General features: G+C 43.1%; 2 long non-coding RNA genes across 3 annotated transcripts in view; one reads left to right on the top strand and one right to left on the bottom strand.

Moving 5' to 3' along the window:
- The window catches only part of LOC122701694, a 492,322-nt gene that overhangs the window by 26,594 nt on the left and 446,404 nt on the right, over positions 1 to 19,324 (bottom strand). The window lies entirely within an intron of this gene.
- The window catches only part of LOC122701695, a 46,272-nt gene that overhangs the window by 21,601 nt on the left and 5,347 nt on the right, over positions 1 to 19,324 (top strand). Inside the window, exons 2-3 of the long non-coding RNA XR_006343107.1 lie at positions 11,669 to 11,830; positions 12,109 to 12,218. This is a non-coding gene — a long non-coding RNA (uncharacterized LOC122701695). The remainder of the gene's footprint in view (positions 1 to 11,668; positions 11,831 to 12,108; positions 12,219 to 19,324) is intronic.

The raw sequence follows: 19,324 nt of genomic DNA, 5'->3' as shown, positions 1-19,324 counted from the left end.
GCTCAGTGATAAAGAATCTGCCTGCCAGTGCAGGAGACACAGGTTCATTCTGTAGGGCAGGAAGATCCCCTGGAAAAGGAAATGGAAACCTGCTTCAGTGTTCTTGCCTGAAAAATCCCATGGACAGATGGAGTAAGCCCGGCAGGCTAATAGTCCACAGGGTCACAAAAGAGTTAGACAGGACTTAGCAACTAAACAGCAGCAACCCTAATCCGGGGACTCTTCTCTGACGTCACAGTTCCTTCCAAATAAAACGGTGATTCGGAAAAATAAAAACGAGCCAAAAGAAAATCAGAGAAAGAATTTGCCACTCTATGGACTTTTTTTTTTTTTTTTTTTTTGGTGCTCAAAAGAGAAGGACAGAACACAAAAGAAACCATGGAAAGAAGTGGGGGATATTATAAACAAAGTACTTGATATGAATAATAATGAACAAAAACATTCCTGCTTATTGTTTATCTAATTTTGAATTTTAATGAATAGCAGGGATGGTAATTACTCAATTCCAATGTTTATAGAAAACCAACACACGAAAACCTCACAGTTTGATATTTATGAAGTGTCAGGTTCCCTTAAATACTCAGCTTGGCAATTAGAAGGGGAGCTATTCATTAACATTTTAAGCTAGATAAATAAAGAATAGTTGTTATTTGTTCATTAAAATTTAAAAAACTGGAAATTATACCCTAATCTTTGGGCTGTATCCATATCATTTAATTAACCGTGAGTCAAAATGTTACTAAGAAGCATGTGTCTACACATCTTGAAATAGATGTAACACCTATTAGTAAATAGAGTGATTTAATCAGAGTAATGATTCAGACTCATCTTCCATTTGTATTGAGAACCTGACTCCAGATGCCTGATGATTTAGAAAGAGCACTGACTTTAGAGTCAGGTGGAGCTGGGTTTGGATTACTTTGGCCACTTGCTCACCCATTCTGGAATCAACACTTTAACCATGAAACGGGATTTTAGTCTTATTTCCAGTGTTGTTGGGAGGCATTAAAGACCATGCAGTATGGTGACTGGTTCAGGATAGGTATCTAAGAGCAATGATGGGCAGAACATTGCTCTGGCTTCAGCTCTGGTCCAGCTACATGGAATAAGCATCTGGCTTTCTACAGGTGATGGTCCTAGGGTACCAAGAGTAGTCATCTGCAAGCTGGTGGTAATTGAGGATGCTAGGCAGCTCTCTGTCTGTGAGTTGCAAATAAGATTTCTGGGGACTTCCTTGGTGGCCCAGTGGTTAAGACTCTGTGCTTGCAGTGCAGGCAGCCTGGGTTCAATCCCTGGTCAGGAAACTAGATGACACATGCCGCAACTGAAAAATAGTTCACATACAACAACAAGATTTAAGATCCTGCATGCCACAACTAAGACCTGGTACAGGCCAGTTAATTAATTAATTAAAATATTAAAGTGAAGTGAAAGTCACTCAGCTGTGTCTGACTCTTTGCAACCCCACTACACAGTCCATAAATATTAACAACAACAACAAAAGACCAGGGCACTGTGGCGAAAGCATTCTGAGCCCCAGATGGGGGCCATGTGTGTTTGGCTCATCACTGTATTCTCTGGGTCTACTACCCAGAATATAGTAAATGTTCACGGATATTTATGAGTGAACAATAAACAACTGCATGGCCACCACTGCAGCATCAATATATCCAGATGGATATTTAGCCTCTGGGGTCATACTGACCTTGGGAAGACTGCCCCTCCCAGGACTAGCCAATTCTTAGAGAGAAAAGGACTTTCCTACAAGTGCATCTTTTACATGCAACCCAACTAATCCAAAGCCCACACCCAACCTTCTCCTATATTGGGCTCTTGAATTCCAGGCAAATAGGCCCCTCCCTGACGCTGAAGCTGAAACTCCAATACTTTGGCCCCCTGATGTGAAGAACTGACTCACTGGAAAAGACCCTGATGCTGGGGAAAGATTGAAGGCAGGAGGAGAAGCGGATGACAGAGGATGAGATGGTTGGATGGCATCACCGACTCGATGGACATGCGTTTGAGCAAGCTCCAGGAGTTAGTGATAGACAGGGAAGCCTGGCGTGCTGCAGTCCTTGGGGTTGCAGAGAGTCAGACACGACTGGGCAACTAAACTGAACTGAGTCCCCTCCCCTAATCACCCAGGGCCGGGTATTAGACAACCTAGGATAGTCACTGCACCTCAGAGCCTGCTGAAATGATTTAAACTAGCCAACCGTAAGCCTCCTCACCCTGACTCACCTGTTTCTACCTTCAGAAACCACAATAAACATTCTTGCCCCCATTTTCCCCTTGTTCACTCGGCCCCTAGTCTAGCGCTGATGCCTCATTTGGCCCTGTATAATGTGGCATTCCCGTTCCTCTTGGGAACTGTGAGTAGCAAATTATCTTTTCATTGGAAAGCATCTCCTGATTTATTGGCCTCACAATACCTGAGTAATAATGTAACAGCCCCTCCTTATTGTCCTTTGATCCAAGACCTAGAAAATCTATGTTGACTTTCTTGAAAAAAAGTGAACTCTAGGAAATGACAGCATGAGTTGAATACTGAAATGGAGCATTAGATGCATTACAAGGAAACAGAGTGAGAAAACATTTCCTGCAGATGGGGGCCTTATATCATTGGGAGACAGCAATTTCCCTCCACAGCACTATGTAAAAGGGAGATGACAGAGCATAGGAGTGAAAAGAGGTGAATGTTCTGGGGTATCCCATGGCACCAAGATCACCCCATATGGGCACCTTTATTATGGTGGAGCCTGGGTGTGGTTGTAGCAAATGCAAGCAGAATTCCCCCTCACTTCCAGGCCCCCAGGGTGTAATGAAGAACTAAACCAAGACTGAAGAATGCCAATGGCCACCATGAAGTGTATAGAGCCTTCCTCAATGTATTTGATTGACTGCATTCTTGCTTGTAACAAGGCTGCAGCAATGGGCTGAATGGTGACCCCAAACATTCATACATTGAAGTCCTAACCCCAAGTAGCCCAGAATATAACTATATTTGAGATAGTCTTTAAAGAGTAAATTAAGTTAAGATGAGGTCATTAGGGTGCATTTGAATCCAATGTGACTGGCATCCTTATAAGAAGAGGAAACTTGGGTGCAGACACATAGAGAGGGAAGGTGATATGAAAACACAGGGGAAGACAGCTGTCTACAAGGCAAGGAGAGAAGCATCAGAAGAGACAAGAAACCAATCCCACCAGCACCCTGCCCTGATTTTGAACTTCAAGCTCCAAAACTGTGAGAAAACCATAGCAGTCCGTGGTACTTTGATATGGCAGCCCCAGCAGGCTAATTCAGGCTCTGGTCTCCTCCATCACTAGGGTGTGTCTGAGAAAGGGAAGAAAGGGTCCTTTAGCACCATAGAATGCATTAAAAAAAAAAATTTCACCCAGGCTGCCTATAGACTCCTGCAGCCCCAAATGAGATGTAGATGCAGCAGCAAGTGAAGTTACCACATCAAAACATGGGCATGAACAGGACTGTTTGAGCTCCAGCCCACAGAAACTCTTATCTCTCCCACTGCCCACATCCCCTGCCCACAATATTGCCATCATCAAAGGTGCCTTTTGAAACTTGGAAACCCTGAATCATCCATAAATTCAAAACTTGAATCGACCCTGTCATGCTGCGGCTGTGTTGGATGATCAAGAAGAGCTGAAAGGGTAAACCACAGCTTTTTAGATACATGCAAATCAGGCAGACTTGCAGAACTTTGCAAGTTCTTTAAAATGTGATATGAGAATAAGAGAAGGTTTCTACCCGCACCCTTTCTAAAGACTGCAAAGTTAGGAGGGGAACTCTGTAGGTGGGTCTGTTGGAACTGTGGCATGCCTAACCAAGGTGAAAGGCAGATGCTTTGGTATGTATTTAGAGAAAAAAGAGTGAGAGCCGGATTTCAAATCCAAGATGGCAATTCCTTAATGTTTACAAAGCACAGATAAATAGCAATACCGGCAAGTCACCTGGCGTAGGAAGAGCACTGGTCTTGAAATCAGAAAGCCTGGTGATTAATCCATGCCATTTATTTTCCACAAACATCTGTTTCTTGATCTAAAAAATCACTCTTACTCCCTATCTATCGCTCACACAGTTGATGGGAAAATCGTGAAAACATGTGGAAAACTCTAACTGCCAGGCAAAGGTAGGAACTTCTTACTCTTTCAAGGGACATGCCTTCATTCTTAGGACAAGAGCAACTCAAGTGTTGAGAATCAATGCAGAAAAATTGCCAGCATGGCCTTCCTGCTGTAATTTAGCTTTGACTTTTTATCTTAGGATAATTTTAGACTTAGCAAGATGCCTTGTGCTGCTCATGACACGTCATTCGCAATAACTTGCCCTCTTGGAATGCATCTCAGGGACCATAGGCAAGCAACCAAAGAGGGACTTTGAATTGAACACCAGTCAAGTCTGGAAGGTGAAATAGCTACTCTTTTAGATTGGCCAAAAAGTTTGTTCAGGTTTTTCTGTAACACCATATGGAAGAACCCAAAGGAACTTTTTGGCCAACTCAATGTCTCTCCCCTATCACCATGGCTACCCCTTTAACCCTTGAAGGTGTGGCTGAGCTAACAGAGGGAACATTTAGATGGTCCCAGTCCTTTTACCCATTCTCCTAACAGCCATTCAACACTTTGGCAGGAAGGGAAAAGGAAAAAGGCCTGCCCACACCCTCCTGATGTCCAGACTGTTATGAAATGCCCACTTGCCTCTCAAATGCCAACTGCCTCTCCGGCTCTGTGTTTGCTTTCAGTTCAAGGTCTGTTTTACAAGTTTGGCATACATAAAACTTTGGCATACAAAGTTTGAAGCCTACCTCATTGCAAAATGTATACCAGAAGTCAATAAAAGTAGACAGACTCTTGAGAATCCCATGGCTGAATCTATAGGTAAGACATCCTTCAAAGGTTTGGCGACATTTTTGTCTTCCTGTTACAGAATATCTTCTGCCTTAAAAAGGACTGGGACTGTTTCCTGGTAAAGATGAGATTATTGGTTTGATGTCGTTCAACAGTGTGCATGTCATCCAGGCTGCTCCTCTCTGCCTATTTCAAAGACAGACTGTGAGGACCTCTAATTCCCATGTGCACACCGAGAGATCAAATATGAATAGCTCCTGAGGAAATGAGAATAAAATAGGCAGCTCAGAGATGCTCCTGTGCACCAATTATATCCCATTTTCAGGTTGTGTTCTGCTTCTCAAAATGATAGAAAATTGTGGAGTGTTTCTAATCTTTGCAGTTCAGACTGAATCTATCTTCCTGAATTGTTTCCAAGTGGGCTTGAATTAAGAAGGACTTTCAAAATAGCCAGGTATCTGGTCTGGATGGTTTGAGACTTGGGCAATTGCATCATGCTTTCTTTCACCAAAAAGATCACCAGATCAAGTCAAAAGCCAAATGTACCCATTTTGGTTTCTATAGACTTATTTTTATTTCTTTCCTTTCAAACGAGACAGGGAGGTGACATTTATTAAATCTCTAAAAGTGTTCCATGCACCCGGTTGGTATTTTATATATTTTATCTCACAAGTACAAGACAGGCCTGCTCTTCCTCCTTCTACGTATAAGAAAACAGAGGTGCACCTTTTTAAAAAAGATATTATTCCTGTTTCCCAGGGTAAGCAGGACATGAGTTCAGGTGTGACTCAGAGGCAATGTGTTGTGATGAAAACAACAGGTGCTTTGGAACTAGATTAGAATGTTTACACACCATGTATTAGTTCTATGACTTGGGAAAGTTACATAACTGTGCTGAACTGCTCATTTATAAAAAGGAGAAAACGATATATAAGTTGTAGAGCCATCATATTGTGTGTGTGTACACCCATGCACACATATTAAGTACCAGGCCCCAGAGGTATTTCATAAATGATAATTGATATTAATCCATCAATAGGTAGGACTGGGATTTCCCTGGCAGTCCAGTGGTTAAGACTTCACCTTACCCACTCCAGTTTTCTTGCCTGGAGAATTCCATGGACAGAGGAATCTGGTGGGCTACAGTCTATGGGGTCACAAAGAATCAGACACAACTGAGAGACTAGCACTTTCTTTTTTCACTTTTCCAAGACAAGGGGTGTAGGTTTGATCCCTGATTGGGGAGCTAACATCCCACATGCTTCATAGCCAAAAACAAAAACATAAAACAGAAGCAATATTGTAACAAATTCAATAAAGACTTAAGAGAATAGGTGGGACTTTCCTGGTGGTCCAGTGGTTAGGAATCTACCTTGCAATGCAGGCTATGTGGGTTCCATCTCTGGTCATGGAACTAAGATCCCCCGCTGCTGAAGGCAACTAAATCCATGTGTTGCAACTACTGAAGCCTGCGTGCTCTGGGCCCCACAAGCCATCTCTAGAGAGTCTGTGCCCCAAAACGAAAGAGCCACGTGACACAGTGAAGATTCTGCATGCAGCAACTAAGACTCAACATACAAAATTTAAAAAAAAATCATAAGTAATGATTGACTACTTCCTCATTGGCAGGAACTATGTCAGGGAGCGAGGCTCCATGGCACAGGATGGCTGCCATTTGTAATTATGTCTTCTCACCTAAAGCAATACAATGGATTCTTCCACTACAGCTGCTAATGCAGAGAAATTCCTGCGTGCAATCACTGTTTTAGGCACCATAGGAACCTTAAGGGTAATACTACTAAACCATAAACAAAACCATTTCAATCCATAATGATCCTATTGTATAGATGCACCAGCTCTTCTCAGAAAGCGATCTGCAGATCACATGGTGAGTCTTCAAAGTGCGAAGGATTCTGAGAATACCAGAGATATTCAGCTTTAGAAAACCAATTTCCAGATTCTCGTTGGGTATTTAGAGTCTTTGCTAAAACTCTTTTAACTGAGAATTCACCTCCAGTTGAAGTGACTTGGATTCTCAGTCCCTACTTTCAACAATCACCTTTCTCACATTTGACAAAAGACATATTTCTCACCCATTGCCACTCATACTCTTTAAAAAAACATAAACAAGGCAGAACTTCTGAGGTGTTGAACAAAGAAGAATTTAAAATGCTGCTCTTGGGGTTGGGGAAACGTGATCTCTGCTGCTAAGTGACTTCAGTCATGTCCAACTCTGTGCGACGCCATAGACGGCAGCCCACCAGGCTCCCCCGTCCCTGGGATTCTCCAGGCAAGAACACTGGAGTGGGTTGCCATTTCCTTCTCCAGCGCATGAAAGTGAAAAGTGAAAGTGAAGTCGCTCAGTCTTGTCAGAATCTTCGAGACCCCATGGACTGCAGCCCACCAGGCTCCTCCATCCATGGGATTTTCCAGGCAAGAGTACTGGAGTGGGGTGCCATTGCCTTCTCTGGTGATCTCTAATAACTGCAAAACAAATCCTCTTGCAAGTCAGGTAGTTTCTGATTCTCTGCTTCCAATTTGAGGACTCTGGGACTGCAAACAGGCAGATCATTAAAACTAATTTTTAGTGGCAAATCAAAAGGAACCTTTTGCAGGTAACCCCCAAAAATTCATGTCATTTTCTGTTTTGTTTTCAAATTCTGTTCCCATCAACTCGTTTAAGGACGTGAGTTGTCTCAGCACTTAAATAAATAAAATTCAAAATGGGAATACAATTGATACCAACTATTTTCATTTAAGAAATAAGTAATATTTATTCATAAATGAGTGATCTACACAAAAACTTTCCTTCTACTTATCAGTAGAAGTAACTTCTAATAAAATGGTTATGTTTAAGGGCTCCCCTGGTTGCCTAGTGGTTAAGAATCCACCTGCCAGCACAGGGAACATAAGTTCGCTCCATATTCCAGAAATATCCCACATCTATGGGGCAACTTAATCTGAGTGCTGCAACTACTGAACCCATGCTCCATGACAAGAGAAGCCACTGCAGTGGTTAGCCCATGCACTACAATGAAGAGCAACTCCCAGCTCATCACAACTAGAGAAAGCCCATGCACAGCAATGAAGACCCAGTACAGCCAAAAATAAATAAATATTTATGTTTAGTAATGGTCACACTATGTTATGTATTTCTCTTGTTCTGATAAATCGGATATAATAATTATACAGTTTGTAGTTCATTCTACATTAAAAAAAAAAAATTCCCGGACTACAGAAAATGAAAATCCGTTTCAACGTATAGACCCAGAATGAGAAGAGCAGCTTCTGACAGCCAGGATGGGCCTGGTACTCATAGCCAGGCCGTGCTGCTTGCTTTTTGGGTAGCAACGATCTCACTGACAACAACATCAGACCGCGGGTCTGATGCTCTGTACTGTGACAATGATACACAGTCTGTGACTATGCTATGTTGTGAGACAAAACAAAAACGGGGAAACAAAACCATTTCAGAATCTTTTATAAGCACAGAAAAAATAAAAAATGTCATAACTCAGGCTGCTGTGACAAAAATACCATAGTCCAGGTGGCTTGAGCAGCAAACATTTAATTCTCACAGTTTTGGAGTCTGGAAAGTTCAAGACCAAGGGACTGTCAGATTTGGTGTCTGGTGAGACCCCGCTTCTTTGTTCCTGGATAGCATATTTTTCTTGTGGCCTCATACGGCAGAGAGGCAAGGGAGCCCTCTGGGGTCTCTTTCATAAGGGCACAAATCTCATTCATAAGGGTCCCACCCTCATGACCTAGTGTACATTCTGCATGTTCGTGCTCAGTCATGTCGAACTCTTTTTGACCCCATGGACTGTAGCCCTCCAGGCTCCGCTATCCATGGGATCTCCAGGCAGGAATACTGGAGTGGGTTGCCATTTCCTCCTCCAGGGGATTTTCCCCACTCAGGGATCAAACAGGCATCTCCTGTGTCTCCTGCATTGCAGGCGGATTCTTTACCACTGAACCACCAGGGAACCCCACCTCCCAAAGGCGCCACTCCTAATACCATCACACAGAGGTTTCACAATTTAGGGGGAGCAGTCACAGTCTATAGTGAAAGTTATTGTGGAAACCACAAAAGTACCAAATATCACCTTCTCCCAGTTAGTGTGAGTGACTGTTGATTCTCTACCAATTACACATTTAAACACAGTCTCCTCTCCTTCCAGATAAGATTTGTTAAGATAACCAATCATAGACTTGCCCCATTTCCTAACACCATTTAATCCACAGTAAGTTCCACTTGGAATAGTCCTCCCCAATTATCTAAGAAAGAAAGAAAGGGAAGTCACTCAGTTGTGTCTGACTCTCTGCGACCCCATGGACTGCAGCCTACCAGGCTCCTCCATCAATCTGATGATCAATCTTTTTTAACATCCATTTTAAAATGATCTTATTTATCCTTTTATTTATTTATTTTTGGCTGTGCTGGGCTTTTATTGCTGCACAGGCTTTCCTCTAGTTGCTGTGAGCAGGAGCTACTTTGCCGTTGTGGTGTTCGGGCTTCTTGTTGCAGTAGCTTCTCTTGTTAGGGAGCATGGGCTTTAGGGTGTGTGGGCTTCAGTAGTCTCAGCTTCTGGACTCTAAAGCACAGGCTCAATAGTGGAGGCACATTGGCTTAGTTGCTCCTCAGCATGTGGGTTCTTCCTGGATCAGGGATTGAACCTGTGTCTTCTGCACTGGCAGGCAGATTCTTTACCACGGAGTCACCAGGGAAGTCCCTTTTAAACAGCCTTTTACTGAGATGCCTAACGCTTCCCAAATGGTTCTCCTGGCTGCAGTGAGTGATAAACCCAACTTAGTCCATTACAGCTGTATTTCTATGGTGCTTGGCTAGAAGGCATTGCTGAGGGGGATGTGCCACCAAGATTCAGCTGAAAACCTCAATGTCCTGGGCAGAAACCCAGAGCCCAGTCCTGGTGTTCACACCTGAGACCCTCTGTGTTTACCTGTTTGAGATGCCCCCTGCCTGTGACTGAAAGATAAGTCTGTGCTAACCTGAGCTCCAATATTTTGTTAAATATTTCACCATTAGATTTATCTTGCTTTCCTGGGAATATGTTCCCTTCCAACCTTTAAAAAAAAAAAAAATCTGATCAGCTCTACAGTGTTCTTTGGTGAAATTGCTTTCTAATCTTCTAATACCTGCTCCTGTGGTCTCTCTGCTTGTCTATGGTCTTGAGTGTTCTTTGTCTATAACAGGAAACATCTGTAGGGAGATGTATCTGTGAGGGTTCAACTGGAGGAGGAACAGAATGAGTAGGAACTTTCTATATTAAGAGGTTTCTTGCAAGGAACTGGTTTATGCAATCATGAGGCTGGGTAGGCAAGACCCAAATCCAGAGTACATCAGGAGCGCTGAATCCCAGGAGGCCATGCTGAAACCTGTCCACAGGCAGAAGTTCTTCCTCAAGGAAACCTCTCTGCTTTTAAGACCTTCCAACAGCTTAAATCAGGCCCACTTAGATTATCTAGGATAATCTCTTGTACTGAAAACAAGATTATAGATTTATAATTTATAACTGATTATAGACTTTAATCATGTCTACAAAACATCTTCACGCAGTATCTAGTTTAGCCTTAGACTGACTAACTGAAGTAATGATAGTGAAAGTGTCCAACTCTTTGCCACCCGATGGACTGTATCCTGCCAGACTCCTCTGTCCATGGAATTCTCCAGGCAAGAATACTGGGGGGGGTGGGGGGTGGGGGTGGGGGCAGGGTGTTAGCCATTCCCTTTTCCAGGGGATCTTCCCAGTCCAGGGATCGAATCCGCATCTCCTGCATTGCAGGCAGATTCTTTACTGTCTAGGGCTTCCCTGGTGGCACAGTTGTAAAGTGTTCACGTCTGAGAGACTAACACTTTCACTTTCTTTCCTGTCTGAGCCACCTGAGAAGCCCCAGATTAACTGAATTATAGCCTAACCAAGTTGTCAAATAAGATGGAGCATCGCAGATAGGATATGGGACTAGGTCTGATAAATCTGTCCTTAAGTCAGGCCCAGGGGAGTTCATTGTGTCTCCTGAAACTGGCTTCTTTTTAGTGAGACAAACTTTGACTTGGGTCATCATTATAAAACCTTATATGGTTGTTTCCTGAGTCAGGGTTCCTGAGAACTTTATCTTTGTCTGCCTTAGAGTCAGGAGGTTTTGCCTGCTCCCTGATACTGGTTGGGTGAAAACTGACCGTCAGCTAGGACCCAGAACTGAGACAGGAAGGGGGCAGGGCACAACATTTAAAAGAATGACATCACCCAAGGACACTGCATAACCTGATTAGAACCAACTAGGTCCAAGAGCAGACTCAACTTCCACTTGACCTTGAGACTCAGTATACACTCATTGCAAAACACCCCAGCCACCTTAACCATAAACACCAAAAAGTAGGTGATGGCCCAATTCATGAAAATCCCCACTCCTTCCCTAAAATATCTGGAAGGCTCCTCCAACTCATTTTTTGTTTTTGTTTAGTCATGAGGTTGTGTCCAACTCTGCAACCCCCACCGTGGACTGGAGCCTGCCAGGCTCCTCTGTCAATGGGATTTTCCAGGCAAAAATACTGAAGTGGGTTGCCATATCCTTCTCCAGGGGGCCTTCCCAACCCAGGGATCGAACTCACATCTCCTGCATTGGCAGGCGGATTCCTTACCACTGAGGCACAGGGGTCTCTCCTTAGCCCATGTGATTACCCACCCCTATAAAAATTGACAACCCCAGACTCTGGGGCCTCTTTTGCCTCCTGAAATACCTCACTCTCTGTTTATGAAGTGTATTTCTTCCCTGCACAGACTTTCTTGCTCTCTGCTATGGCTCACCCTTGAATTCTTTCCTGTGTGAAGCCAGCAACCCACGCTTGGCAGCCGTCCCAGGACCTTGGTCGTGACCTGGGACATGTGTCCCAGCTCTTTTCCTGCGACAGAAACACGAAGAGACACAACCACCTCCTGCAGGTCAGCAGCAGCTCTCCCACACGCTCTGTCTACACCGGGGCGCCTTCCTCCTGTGTCCTCACCATCATGCTCCCTTGCATGCTTATCTCGTTAACTGGCACGATTTCATCAGGAATAGTTCATAAAGGTAGTGGCCACTTCGGGGAGCTTTTGACAGGAATGAGAGCATTCATTTGAAAGGTACCTTGGAATAAAAAAAGTAAAGAAATCCTCAAGACGAAATTCTCTGTCTTGTTTGTGTAACCTGCTTAACCCAGGTGTCCCCTCCTTCATTTCAGTATTTTGGAATTGATAATTGCTGACTTTTTAATTGTTTGGGCTGGTGAAACCGTCAAGTGTGTACAAGTTGTATCAAAGCCTGCTACATGCCTCTGTCTTCTGTGAGCAGGTATGTCAAAATCTGTTTTCCTACATCTAAACTTTCTGTCCTCTCTTTGTAGAGAAAACATAATTAGCCTTGTAGAGTGATGATTTCAGGTTTGCTTAAAGCCGGCTGCCTCTCAAAGCTCTCTCTCTCCCTGTCTTGGGGAAAGAAAGGTTAAAGAGTTAAAAAAAAAAAAAAATCATTCAGTTGTTATGTCAGAACGCTATGATTATCTAGCCCAAATAAGCACTCAACAATGTCTTATTTAAAAAAGAGAGAGAGAGAGAGAGAACATTTAAAAGTGTTTCTTTTTGCAGGCCTGGAAAAGTATATCTATATAAAAGCCTTTGCTGCTATAGCTATGAGGTAAGTAAAAATGGCTTTACAACGTGGATGGACCTAGGGATGTCATGCTGAGTGAAGTCAGTCAGACAGAGAAGGGGAACTATTGTATGACATCCCTTATATGCAGAATCTAAAAAGAAATGATACAAATGAACTTATTTACAGAACAGAAACAGATTCATAGACTCAGAGAATGAACTTAGGGCTGCCAGTGAGGGAGAATGGGAGGAAGGGATAAGCATGGATTTTGGGATCAAAATGTATACACTGTTAAATTTAAAGTGGATAATCAACAAGGTCCTACTGGATAACACAGGGAACTCTGCTCAATGTTATGTGGCAGGCTGGAGGGAAGGGAATTTGGGGGAGAGTGGATCCATGTATATGGATGGCTGAGTCCCTTTGTTGTCTGCCTGAAACTATCACAACATTGTTAATCCATTATACTCCAATATAATATAAAAGTGAAAAAGGAAAGAAAAGAAAAATGACTTTAGCTCCAAGATAAAATTAGAGTATGGGGCATGATTCAGTCTTTAAAAATTAGTTTGTCCTATAAAAATACTGACAGCACACAATTTTGTTTAAGTACACAATTACATTTCTTGTATTTAAACTTTCTAAACTGCCTACACCGGTTTTATGAGTTACTTAAGTTACAACTCTCTCCATAGCTTGTTTAAAATTAAAAATTTATGTGTATAAAATTATATTCACTCAAAGAAAATGATAATAACAGAAGGGATTAATGTTATAAAATTCTCACAAGGCTACAAATCACAGGAGTTAATGTATAAGCCAAGTTGTAATTTTCAGAACTGTGACTAACTTTAAGACCTTAGACAAAGGTTTCAGTTAATTAATAAATGATCTTGGATGCCTGGACAGTTTTTAAATGAAAAGACAGATACAAAAAACTGGTCATTAAACATAATTTACCCTTATTTCTTAAAATTACAATAGATTAACAAATTACACAGTTGTTTTTAGATAATATATATTTATATATCTTTATTTCTTCTCATCAAAGTTACTAAAATGATATGAGATTAATATTCACAGAAAAAATACGCAATTCTTGGTTTTCTATCATCTATTTTTTTCTTTTGTCTGGAGAAAAGAAACCTGTTTAGGGAACACTTCATGCCTTTTTCAAACCTTCTGTAAACTTTATTTTTTTGGATATTCCTGATTAATTCTATTTATTGATGGTTCATATTTATAAAGAAAAAACTAAAAATTGCCAAGAGACTCTACTACATAGAATTGGATTTATTCAAACTTTAGACTTATCACAGAATCTCAATCAGTTTTGTAGGCTAAATGGATTCAGTTCAGTTCAGTTCAGCCACTCAGTCATGTCCAACTCTGCAACCCCATGAATCGCAGCACGCCAGGCCTCCCTGTCCATCGCCAACTCCCGGAGTTTACTCAAACTCATGCCCATCGTGTCAGTGATGCCATCCAGCCATCTCATCCTCTGTCATCCCCTTCTCCTCCTGCTCTCAATCCCTCCAGCATCTGGGTCTTTTCCAGTGAGTCAACTCTTCGCATGAGGTGGCCAAAGTACTGGAGTTTCAGCTTCAGCATCAGTCCTTCCAGTGAACACCCAGGACTGATCTCCTTTAGGACGGACTGGTTGGATCTCCTTGCAGTCCAAGGGACTCTCAAGAGTCTTCTCCAACAACTCATGAATGGTGAAAGAATGAATATGTACACTATTGGAGGTAAACGGTGGGAGGTTAACTCATGACGTTTAGAGAATTTAAAAACAAGAAAGATTCCCTGACCACTATAGGAAGGCAAGGCAGGAGGAGAGGGGGAAGACAGAGGATGAGATGGTTGGATGGCATCACTGACTCGATGGACATGAGTTTGAGCAACTCCAGGAGTGGGTGATGGACAGGAAAGCCTGGCGTGCTGCAGTCCATGGGGTCGCAAAGAGTTGGACACGACTGAGAGACTGAATTGACTGACTGATAGGAGTCCTTATACAATGGGCAGAAATGGGCTCATTTCTATTATGGTAAAAGATCCTTGTATTCCCAGGAGGGCCCATGCACCGCCAAGGTTCTACTTCCTACGTGAGTATTAGGCTTATACCTGCCCACTTCACACCAACTTACTCTGTGTGTTTGGCAGTGATTATTGGAGAGTACTAGATATTTAAAACTACTATCCCAGGACTTCCCTGGTGGTCCAGTGGTTAAGACTTCACCTTCCTAGTTAGGGACTTTGGGAAGGTCATGTACACACTGCTATATTTAAAATGGATAACCAACCAAGACCTACTGTATAACACATGGAACTCTGCTCAACATTACTGTGCCAGCCAGGATGGGAGGAGGGGTTTGGGGGAGAATAGATACATGTATGTGTATGGCTGAGTCCCTTCGCTATTCACCTGAAACTACAACATTGTTAATTGGCTCTATCCTAATACAAAATGTTTTTGGTGTTAAAAAAATAATAATAAAAAAAGAACACTTCACCTTCCAGTGTAGGAGGTGTGGGTTCAATCCCCGATCAGGAAGCTAAGATCCCTCATGCCTCGAAGCCAAAAAACCAAAACGTAAAGCAGAAGTAAAATTGTAATGAAGTCAATAAAGACTTTAGGAAAAAAACCCACATCAAGAATAAAAAGTAAATAAAACTACCACCCCTCCCAGGAAGCTCTGCAATGAGGCAAGCATGGGAGACTCTGGAAGAGAGAACCCACGCTCCCTTCATTCAAACTTCCTTAATTGCAATTCCCACAATGACCCGATCCTCGTCGTGGACCCTCACACATGTCATATATGATACAGCCTCTGCGCTGGATGTCCAATCAATGAGTCTAAATTCATTAGTCAGCGTTGCCATGGGTGATCACATAGAGTTCAATTCTCTTGAAGTGTGCAGCCCCTATGTAAATACAACAAGGCAAGTAAAAAATTCTGAGACTCCTGGGTCTCTAATGTAGGCACTGCTGGATTCTGGAATGTGTTTTCATTGCTTAGATATTACAATCTGGGGCCTCACTGGTGGCTCAGTGGTTAAAAAAAAAAAGAAAAAAGAAATCTGCCTGCCAATGCAGGAGACGTGGGTTTGATTCCCCGGGTTGGGAAGATCCCCTGGAGAAGGAAATGGCAACCCACTCCAGTACTCTTGCCTGAGGAATCCCATGAACAGAGAAGCCTGGCAGGCTACAGTCCATGGAGTTGCAAAGAATCAGACACAGCTGAGCGACTGAACATGCACACTCTCTTGCTTTAAGACCTGTTACAGGAGCTAACAGTCATGTGGTTTCTGGTAATTGCCTGCGTTATGGTTGCCAGTGTATCTGGTCCAGAGTCTTCAGTGCTTCGGCACTGATGAATCAGATGATTCGGCACCTCGATCTATACCAGAAGGCAAAGGAAAGATTGACTCTAACCTGACTCCAAACTAGTTAGGGGAACCCCCTCCTGATCTTGATCAGTCAGTTCTCATCTAGACATGATGAATCCATATCCTGTGGTCTGACTTCATTTTGTCTAAAGGGTAGGGGGACAAAAAAGAGAAAAACAGCCGCGGATATGCAATGACGAGCCTGCCACTTACACCTAAGCCTTGGAACTCTTAGGTCCTGACTCATGCCTGACCGCAGGGCTCCCCTCTGGCTGTCAACAATCTCACAGCACGTCAATATCAGATGGTGTTATCTGTGATCACGAGGAAGAAAAACAATAACCAAGATCACATCATAACTTTGTCCAAGCATAGGAAAAACATCCCTCTGCAAACCACAAAAGGACAACCCTGCCTGCCCCACGCCAGTTGATATGAGAGACTGCTGGTTCTCCTTCCAAATGAGACTGATTAAGATAACACAGCACAGGACTTCCCTGGCGGATAAGAATCTGCCTGCCAGTGTGGGGGGACGTGGGCTCCATCCTTAGTCCGGGAAGATTCCACATGCTGCGAAGCAGCTAAGCCCGAGCGCCACGACCACTGAGCCTGAGCTCTGGAGCCCCCAAGCCGCACCTACTGAGTCCACACGCTGCAACCGCTGAGGCCCGAGCCCCTAGAGCCTGTGCTGTCCAAGAGAAGCCACTGCGATGAGAAGCCTGCGCAAGGAAGGGTAGCTCCAGTTCTCGGCAAGTAAAGGGAGCCCAGTTGCAGCAGCCAAGACCGAGGGCAACCAAAATTAATTCAAAAAAAATAAAAGATAACCCATCATAAAATTGTCCCCACTTCCCAACAGCATCTGATCCAGAGTAAAGCCAATCTTCCATAAACTTCCCCCCAAATCACCTAATCAAAGCCCAAATCATATAATAAATCCTGTCTAACACCCTCTTACTCAGAACCCCAGGGGTTCCCCATGGTGCATGTTCACCCTTGTTTCAATGAGCAAGGCACCCAATTTGTTCCACTCTAGGTCTGTTCTGTTTGGCCTTTGGCTGGAGGGAAGTTACAATGTTTTGCTTCATAGAAAAAATACTGAGAGAATTCATAACAGTCTTTGTGTCTATATTTGGTTTATTCCCTCCATCCCCCTTAGAGGAAACCTCCCTGAAATTGGATCAACATATAAGAAAGTCCAACTGAGATTTACAGTGTGGCAAATAGCTTCAAACACCTGATTCTGGCAAGTCTAGAGCCAAATCTACTCCTAGACTTTTCCACTCTGGGAGCCATAGAGGCCCTTTTTACTCAAATCACTTTGAGTTGGTTTTTGTCCCTTTCAGCAGAAAGAAATCCTGCCCATTAGGGATGATGTAGAATGGCGTGATGGAGTGCCTGTAAAGTAGGCCACGTAGGCTGGCTACAGTGATAGTTTTCCTTTTGTACATCAGCTCAAATATGTGGAAATTAACTGAAAACCGTTCTCCCTGGATACAATCAGGAGGAAGTGAGAGCAGAACCCTCCTTGAATTTTAACACAGGGCCTCAACATTCTGCCAGCCCCACTGTTTTACAGGGGACAAAAGAGACCTCAATTACTTCCACACAGAACAAAGAATCTGGGGTATAAATACTGCAAAATAGAGATGGCTTCTTTTATTGCAGTAAGATGCCTAGGAAATAATGCAAACATGCGAACTCAGTTGCTTCAGTCATGTCCAACTTTTTGCAACACTATGGACTCTAGCCCACCAGGCTCCCCTGTCCATGGGATTCTTCAGGCGAGAATACTGGAGTGGGTTGCCATGCCCTCCTCCGGGGGATCTTCCCCTCAGCCAGGGATCGAACTGGATTGCAGGCAGATTCTTTACAGCTGAGCCAGCAGGGAAGCCCCCGAGGAGATAATATGTCTGAGAACTACCTAAGTGAGTTAGTGTTTAAGAGAGGTTGAAACATGCCTGTAAGTGCAGGTAAAAGGCTTTAAAATACTTGCCACGGATATTAACTTATATCTTGAAGGTAATCGTTTACTCATTGGATCTAGGAAATGGGAAGAGCTTAAACATTTCATCCACAGGTTCAATTATTTATCAACCCACCTTTTTAAGATTTAGAACATTTTAGTAGACAGCAACTAAGGCAGGAAATTCATGCAGGATACACCAGAACTGCAATTATGCTGAATGTTCTTGCTAAAGTTATTTGTTAAGATGGTCTTTAGATCTTAACAAAAGTACTTAGTTAATTGAAACACAGGAATTGATGTCATTTCTCAGCATCACTCTCAGTAAACAGATGTCCATGTTCCAATCACTCTCTTCAAGAAAGTTGCGTTTAGGTACCAGTATCAAAAGACCACAAAGAAACACGATTTAAATATTTACCTAGTTCTTTTCTAATTCTTTGTGTACGAGACAGAACCGCACCATCAGTTTCAGCATAGGCACAATGGATGTCGGTCAACTCTAGCCCCCTTTACCAGGGCAAATTCAGCTGTATTTACCCCAAGCCTCGATGTTGTCTTGATGCAAACACACAGATTGGGTAATTAACAATTATGGGTGGGACTTGCCTGGTGATCCAGTGATTAAGAATCTGCCGTGCAACCCAGGGGACACAGGTTTGGATCCCTGGCTGAGGAACTAAGATCCCCACATGCCAGGGAGCAACTAAGCCCGCATGCCACAAGTACTGAAGCCCTCACACTCTGGGGCCCTCCCAACACAACTAGAGAGCCCGTGTGCTACAACAAAGGATCCCAGTTGCCGCAACTAAGACCCAACTCAGCCAAATAAATAAATACATAACTAAAATACTTCAAAAAACAACTATGGGCTGTACATAGAATCACTAATAGAGGAGGCATGAAAACATCTCAGCACTTAGAATCCAATCATGACCTCTGAAAGACAAAGAGATGCAAAAAAAAAAAAAAATACATGCAGGTAGGGTGGGAGCAGCAAGAGCTACGACAATGTGCAGAATTGGGATGCCCTAACATGACATGAGATGCCCTAATGACATGGATGAGAAAGAAACTGTTCAGAAAAAGGCACCGCTGGAAGCCTGGGACGCTCCAAGCATCTCCCAAGTGTAATGATAAACATGCTAATAGGCAGGGTTAGGTGCCAGTGAGCTGGGGCATCGTACCTCATCACAAAGGAAAATGAATTTTGCCACGTTGGCATCCCCGTGCCCAGCCAAGGATGGCTGCTGTGGCACCTTCCATGGCCCGTGTAGGCCCCCTTCATTAAAAGGTTGAATTAGTCATGTAAACAAATTATCTCCAACAAAGGGGTTTACAAATGCTGGCTAATTAGTTTCAATTCCCAGAAGCTTTCCACTGTTTTTAATTCAATAACACAGTGTAAATTCTCCAGTTAGAAAAAGTCTAATAGGAATTGGCAGAAAACTAA

Source organism: Cervus elaphus, chromosome 10 (assembly GCF_910594005.1).
Source record: "Cervus elaphus chromosome 10, mCerEla1.1, whole genome shotgun sequence".
In the NCBI taxonomy this organism is placed as follows: Eukaryota; Metazoa; Chordata; class Mammalia; order Artiodactyla; family Cervidae; genus Cervus; species Cervus elaphus.
The sequence above is the reverse complement of the archived record's forward strand: the minus strand, read 5'-3'. Positions and strand labels throughout refer to the sequence as shown.